Consider the following 7,564-nt stretch of genomic DNA (forward strand, 5'->3'; position numbering starts at 1 on the left):
CCATCCAGTGTCGAAGTAACAAATTATATGTATGCCACACTTAGACTGCCCAGTAGTTTATTTATGGTATTAGTGTGCTCAGCTGAAAACTATGTTTCCAAGTCTTCCTTTCAGTGAGTTGTGTCCTGCCGTTAAGTTTTCGTCAATGAAATCTAGGCAGATATTTTTGGGGTGGAACTTTCAGGAAAGTGCTTGGGGTGGGGGTAATTTTTGCCCTGCCAGGAAAACAGATATGATAGCTGGAACCTCAGTGGTTATAAGATCTCAGCCAACCTTTTCAATGCCTTTGAACACAACAGAAAGAAGCATCCATCCATGCAGATGGATTTGAAAAAGTTCCTCCTTTGGGTTGATGTACTGCCTCAAAGTATATAGTCTCCACTCACTTCTTGGCCAGGTGCCTTTGTGTAGTATACAGACTGCACAACCATACAAGGTGGCCCTGATAGCCCTGCTGGACCATGAGGCAGGAATAGAAGCCAAGTTCTAAGGATAGCAAAGCCAAAGATAGAAGGAGCTGGGTCCCTACTGACCACAGATGTGCCATATGAGCCCCGAATTGACTACTTCCAGACTTCTTTTATGTGAGAAGAAAATAATCTTTATTTTGCAAAGTTACTGCTATTTCTGATCTCTTTTACTGTCAACTAATTGCTAGTAAATTAAGACTACATAGTATGATTCGGGAGTCCTGATGGTGCGGTCGTTAAGCTCTTGGCTGCTAACTGACAGGTCAGCGTTTCGAACCCACTAGCTGCTCCATGGGAGAAAGATGTGGCAGTCTGCTTCCATAAAGATTACAGCCTTGGAAACTCTATGAGGCAATTCTACTCTATCCTATGGGGTTGCTATGAGTCGGAATCAACTTGACGGCAGTGGGTTTTGGTGTGACTGGAGAAGTGCTACCATTGATTAATTAATTAAGCAAATATTTCTTCAGAATTATGTACCAGACATTCCGATGTGCTAGGAATAAAGACGGAGCTTATGGTTTAGCATGTGAAAGACAGATGTGTACATTCACAGGTAATGACAGTATACTGTGATATGGTTGTTTCAGTCTGCATATGGCACAAAGGCATCTGGCCAAGATGTTGAGTGGGAGCTGTGCTTTGACAGACTGCATCCACTCAGGGGAGAATGTTTTCTAATTCATCTGCACAAATGTGGTGTCTCTCTTATTGTAATAGAGTTGTGCACAGTGTGCTAAAGGAGCACCTAGTAGGGCTTTTAGAGAAGGCTTCATAGAGGAAGTAATGCTTGAGTTAAATCTTGAAGGATGATTTTAAGAGGAGGACAAACTGGGAAAGAACATACCACGCTCAGGAAATAGTACGTACAAAACTAAGAGAGCATGCCCTATTTCAGAAATGACAAGTAGTTCATTAAAGGCAGGTGTGAGAGAGAGGCGGTCAAGTGGCTGCAGGTGGTGGTAGTTGGGGATCATTAAGGGACACACACTTGTGAAATTAGGTTATATTTTATAAATTATGGGGACTCGTTGAAGGATTTTAAACAACAGAGTCATACAAACAGAATATGTTTCAGGAGGACGACAGCATTATACATAGCAGGAAGACAGATTAATAGACAAAATTTAAAAGCTCAGGCAAGAGGTGACAGGCTGAACTGGCAGTGCATTGGCGTATATTGGCAGTGCACCCGATGGAGAAGAGTGAACAGATTAATGAAAACATTTAGGAGCTAGACAGGGTAGATCTTTGGTGAGTAGGGGAGAGAAAAGTTAAGGATTACTCCTAGGATTCAGATGATTACATGACCAGCCAGTAGCAAGGTGGTACCATTTTTAATGAGAGAGAATCTGTCATACAAGGTAAGCAACAGACTTTGGAGGAAAGATAGTGAGCTCAGTTTTAGAAATACTGAGTTCAAAATATGTGTAAACTGCCCAGATGGAAATATCCAGGAGGAAATTGGCAATAAATCTGAACGTGTGGAGAGAACTCTAGATTGGAGATGCAGATTTGTGAGTCATAAGCATAAAGATGGTAATTAAAACTTGTAAATGTGACCATACAAGGCTCAAAGAGCGTATTTGGGTCCAATATGAAAAACTTTTGAGGAGCTCAAAGAGGAGAAAGGGTCTGTTATGGCCTCCATGCTGCCAAATATCTTCCCACTAAGCAGTCAGTGTCTGAAATTGCCATTGTGATTTATTAATCTTTTAGGTTACGGTTGTATTTCTAAGGAATTGCCTCTTAAAATACCTTCGGGAGGAATAAAACAGACAACAGTAACGAAGAGAACTGAACTAGGTATTTAGACACCACTTTCTAACACTGACTTTGGTATTGATTGCCTGGGTGATGTCTGGCAAATCACTTTGCCTCGGGTTCCTCATTTGGAAAATGAGGAAGTAGGATCAGGTGATCTTTAAGGTTTGGTAGACTGTGATTCAACTAATAATAATACCTTATTGTAAGTTAGTTCAGTGATTTTCAAATCTATTTTAGCAGCAGTGAGCCTTCTTTGAAAGAATTCTCATGCAGAAACACAACGTATTAGTCAGGATGCTTTGGTTGCAGAGGTACAACTCAAGTTAGTTTCGAAGTAGAAGAGAATTTACTAGTTAATTTAGCCACACTATGTGATATGTGAAAAGGTGCAGCTGGACTCTAGGGATGACTGGAACCTGGAACCGCAGCACTGCCAGGACTTGCTCTCTCCACTTGTCATCTCTATGTGCTGGCTTCATGCTACCAAGGCAATATGTGGCCACTGGCCACTCTCAGACTTCCTTCTTGGCTCTACACTTAGAGCCAAGGGAGAGTCCTTCATCCCTTAGTTCCACCTGAAAACATCCTGGGGAAGAACTTTGCTTGTTTTCATTTGAATCATAAGCCCACCCTTCAGCCAAGAAGCTGGGGGACTTTCTTGGGCTGCAGCTGCCACTAGAATACTTGTTTATAGTACAGGCAGGAATAGTCTCCTGAATGAAAAGAAGCATTATTCGCAGAAAAAAGAAGGTTATTGGGCAGACAAATAGATGGCCAATACGTAAAACATAAAATACAGGCATTCTAGTTGAGGTCTCAACTATCAGGTCCCCTCTGGGTACTCTAGGCAGCTTCTAAAACATGTCTTCACTGACTCTGTGAGGATCCTTGGAGTATAGCATTAAAACAATTGATTTTATTGATTGGTTAGCATGCCAATTATCTTCAAGTCCTTGACAAACTGAGGAACTGGACATTTATTGGTGGTGGTTCTTGCCTGGAATATAGGAAAGTGCCAACAGAGTGATACTGAGGTTGACGGAGTTGGGGTGGATATTCTGAATATTCAGAGATGAAGGGACTTGAGAATGGGATTGCAGAAAGAGGAGGCAGGAGGTGCCAAGATTAACTTTGCCTATTTACCGTCTTATCTAGGACTGATGTATCATATGGTATTTATACTATTAGTAATGATGGAAAATGTTCATATTTGGCTAAGATAGTATGATGGTCCTTTGTGTCACCCACAGTTATTCTGGAAGAAAGAAACAAAAGAGGGGTGATGGAAAGAGAGACTGGGTGGACACAGAGAGGGCTGAGGCAATCAGTAAAGCCATCTTCCCTGGATGAACATACCTATGGTAGATAGTGTCTTATAGAAATATAAGAAATAAAGCAATGAGGATATATATAGAGAGGAAGAGGAACGAGATGAGCAAAATATGGGAAGACAGAGAGGAATGTAGTTCAATGAAAGGTAGAATATGTCACTGTAAAATAGTTTGGAGGCCCTGTCAGGAGGTCTGGGAAGTAAAAATTCAAGATTATTCTGAATAGGGCTTGTTTAAAAAGTTATTGTACTAATGACTATCAGGTAAAATTACATTAAATTATTTTACTAATTATACCTTACTGAATACATTTACATGTGACACTTGAAAAATTATGTGTTATTGGTATAAAACTGTGTACTGAAGTCAGTAAAATAATTGATTCTTTATCAAGTAGTAATAATACGCTTGTCAAAAATTGAAATCTTTGCCTTTTGAGCAAGCTACTCAGTAGAATTTCAGAAAAGAGATGAACATAGTTATAAGGAAATATAAAGGATTTTTCTGGGTCTAGCTACCTGTGCTACCAACAGAAAAATACATGGAGAGGAAGATTTATTCAGATCAAATATTATTTGCTAATTTGAAAAAGATACAGGTGGTCTCTAGAACTTCAAGTACTTTATTTTTAAGAAAGAATGGACCACTTCTGTAATAATACAAATGAACATAAATGTTTCAGAACAAATTGTACCTACTCACTGCTGCTATTAAAGCAATTTGGTCAAAAAGGCCTTACTTAAGCCAGAAGCTTTCAATTGGATAAATCACTTCTTTAAAGAGAGGTTTTTTTCATTGCTTTCTTATCTCTAGTCTTAACTAAAAAATTATAATATCTGACACACATGCATAATTCCCACTGTAATCTTATTTGAAAAGATATCAAAAGCAGGCTACTATTTTGTTCCAAACCTTGATCTACTATAAAACTATTTTTTAAAATGGCTGAAGTGCTACTCTTTTGTTGTTGGCATTTGTCCTTTGAACTGGAGTTTTAAGAGGGAGTTTTTTTTATATTAACGAAGATTTAATTTCTCAGCTAATATAATTTGTACAACGGCAACTTAAAAAATGATTGTTTCTCTAATCTCAATCTTATTGCAAGTGAGAAAAGCAATCTATTTTCGAATGATATAATTATACAAGTTACATAAAAGTATTTTCTTGTTTTCAGTGAGTCAATCCATTTAATATGATATAAAGAAAACATCCTTAAGAGTACCCCTCCCCAAAAAAAAAAAACCCACTGCCATCAAGTTGATTCTGACTCATACTGATCCGATAGGACAGGGTAGAACTGCCCCAGAGTTCTAAGGAGCGACTGGTGGATTCAAACTGCCAACCTTTTGGATAGCAGCCATAGCTCTTGACCACTATGCCACCAGGGTTTCCTCCTTGAGAGTAAAGACTATCTAAACTTAAACTGCACTCAACTGACATTTTAATAATAATCTCTACTATTCTTAACTCTAAATGTTACAAATTACCTTCTTTTTCAATGGATGTTGATGCATTTACTATTTAACATTAGAGGCCAACAATGAACTTTCTATACATAAACCCGAGCTTCAGGACCAGCAAACCCTACCATTACTGTTTATTAACATCCGTATGGCCCTCCTCTCTTCCCTCACACCCAGTCACTAATGCTAGTCAGCCTGTGAGGGTGGGCAGATATCACATGGCTCAAGTGAAAATGTCAGCTGTATTTACATCAACCTTATCCTCTGACATTGTGATTAATTTTGTGCTATCTTTCATACTTTCATTTCTGGTTTGTTCTATGAGAATTTCCTGTTTATATGTCTGCTTCCCCTACAGCTACTTAAGGAAAGGGACTGTGTATGTTTAACTTTGTATCTCCAATACCAAATACAGTGTCTGGAACACAATACATGCTATATGTTTATTTACTGTATAATTGAATAGCCAGAAATCTATATATCTATGGATATTTGAAGAAACTTAAATCTGTGAGGCTATCACAATCTAAATTTGTATTTTTTCAGATGTTTACTTCCCTCTTTTCTTCAACATTTGGTAGTATTTCTCCTTGGGGAGGAGAGTTTGTGCGCCAAGGAGAAATGCTGTGGCAAGATGCCATTAAGGGAAGTTTACTATTCTGGGCTCCTAAAGTGACTTGTTTGGCTTTATTGCTTACAAAGTCAAAGATAATTTAATCATTTATACTCTAGACAGTTGGGAATGAACGGGACTTCTTCCAGGATTAACACCATTTTGACATCTATTACAGAAGTTGGTATGAGGGTGGTGTAATACTAGGAAGGGAAATGTAAACTCAACACCGGTGAAAAACAAAGTAGCCTTAGGTCTTCTCTGTCCTGAGGGGCTTCTTCACTTACTCGCCCACTCACTCCCTGACTCACCAACTCACACTTGCTGGTGACAAAGATAAAAGGCGGTGCAATTGTGCTTCTGCAATGGTGGACTCTTAATAGCTGTTCAGTTCTGGCTAAATGATCATTCACATTTTCACCGCACCTTCCCCCCCCCAGGAGATGAAGGCATTTTACATTCAATAACAGAACCTAAGATTAATAGCAGCAAACACAACGTGCTTAGTGTGCTGAACAAATCTCCGGTGGGAAAAAAATACCGAAAGCTATTCATATACCCTTGGCCAACACTGGTAAATACACAATCCTGAAGCATGCATTGAGAAAGAGATTGAAATTGTGCAAAACTGCAACAGTAGTATTTTACCCTTAGAGCCTGTGTAATTTGCTTGTTGTAGTGCTGTCGGTAAAAGCTGAAGCTGATCCACAGAAATGAAATGAAACTCCAGAAACTTAAAATGTCGAGACCACATTCACCAAGGAAACATTAACATTTCTAGTTTTCATCTTAATGTTTTCATTCTGTAGCTGGCACGCATAAACTGCCAATGTAATTACTATCGCGAGACGGGAGAATTTGAAAATAGGACGGGTTACCACAGAGAGTCACAGGTTCTTCTATTTACCTTTCACGATACAACTTACAGATGCTACACATTTTTAAAAAACTCACTGAAGATGTCAGGAAATATTTTCTTTGGTCTCCTCACTTCATCTGATGTCTCATTAGTCACCCAGATCAGCGCTCGGCTTCGCTGTTAGGCGCCTCCGGCGAGCTTGTAGTAAACAGCGCCGAGTTCACGCAAAAACACGGGTGAAGCTTTGTGTATGTGTGTTTTTGATACCCTACTAGCTTTCCCAGCTCTGCTTGTCACTCAGCCAAGGAAAGGAAGAAAGAAACAGCAAGGGTCAAGAAAAAGAGAAGGAAGAACACTGCCCAGCGCACGCGCACTACGACAATACGCAGCACACAAGGGGTGGGGCCAAGGCGCGGCTCTGGAGCTCCGCCCCGGCGCTGCTCCGCCTCCTACCCCTCACCCCACCCCTCAGCGCGGGGGAGTGACTGACTCCCGCCAGCCCCTCCACGTCAATCAACCCTTCTCCTCTCACTCTCTGCACCTTGTTATTAATCTCAATACCAATATCGCCCCGACGCCTCTCCCCCGGCTTTCGGGGGTGTGAATGTGTGTGAGCGCGAGCGAAGGCACCGAAAGCTGTGCAGCAGCGTCGGCCTCGGCAGCAGCAGGCATAGCAGCAACCCCCACAGCGGCGGCAGCCCCAGCGCCAGGAGGCCAAGGCCAAGGCCAGGCTCCGAGCTGCTCCCGGAGTAATAGCCGCGACTTCGGCGGCTGGGAAGGCGCAGCTCCCTCGGGCGGGGACCTTCGCGTCGGCGGCCGCGGCCGCGGGGCCTCTCCTGCGCGCTCAGGGTCAACGTCCTCGAAGCCCGGCGGCGCAGCCCTCGTCCCCCTCCCCGCACCCCTATCCTTCTTCTCGCTCGCTTCAGCTGCCCTCGTCGCCGTCTCTGCCGTTCCTCAGGCAGCCCGGCCCGGCCTGCCCGCCCCACGTCCCCTCCGGCCGGTGCCTCTCCCCCCGGCGGGCTGCCTGCATGTCTTTGCTGCCCTCAGCCCCGCCGCCACCG

General features: G+C 42.1%; 1 protein-coding gene across 2 annotated transcripts in view; it reads right to left on the reverse strand.

The window, feature by feature from the left end:
• MRPL1 (mitochondrial ribosomal protein L1) overlaps window positions 1-6,860 on the reverse strand; it is a 168,145-nt gene extending 161,285 nt beyond the window's left edge. For both annotated transcript variants that reach the window (XM_023737613.1, XM_023737612.1), the window contains exon 1: window positions 6,599-6,860. The gene's annotated coding sequence lies outside the window, so the exon portion shown is untranslated. The remainder of the gene's footprint in view (window positions 1-6,598) is intronic.
• Window positions 6,861-7,564: the final 704 nt, after the last annotated feature.

This window comes from Trichechus manatus, unplaced genomic scaffold (assembly GCF_000243295.1).
Source record: "Trichechus manatus latirostris isolate Lorelei unplaced genomic scaffold, TriManLat1.0 scaffold00105, whole genome shotgun sequence".
Classification (NCBI taxonomy): Eukaryota; Metazoa; Chordata; class Mammalia; order Sirenia; family Trichechidae; genus Trichechus; species Trichechus manatus.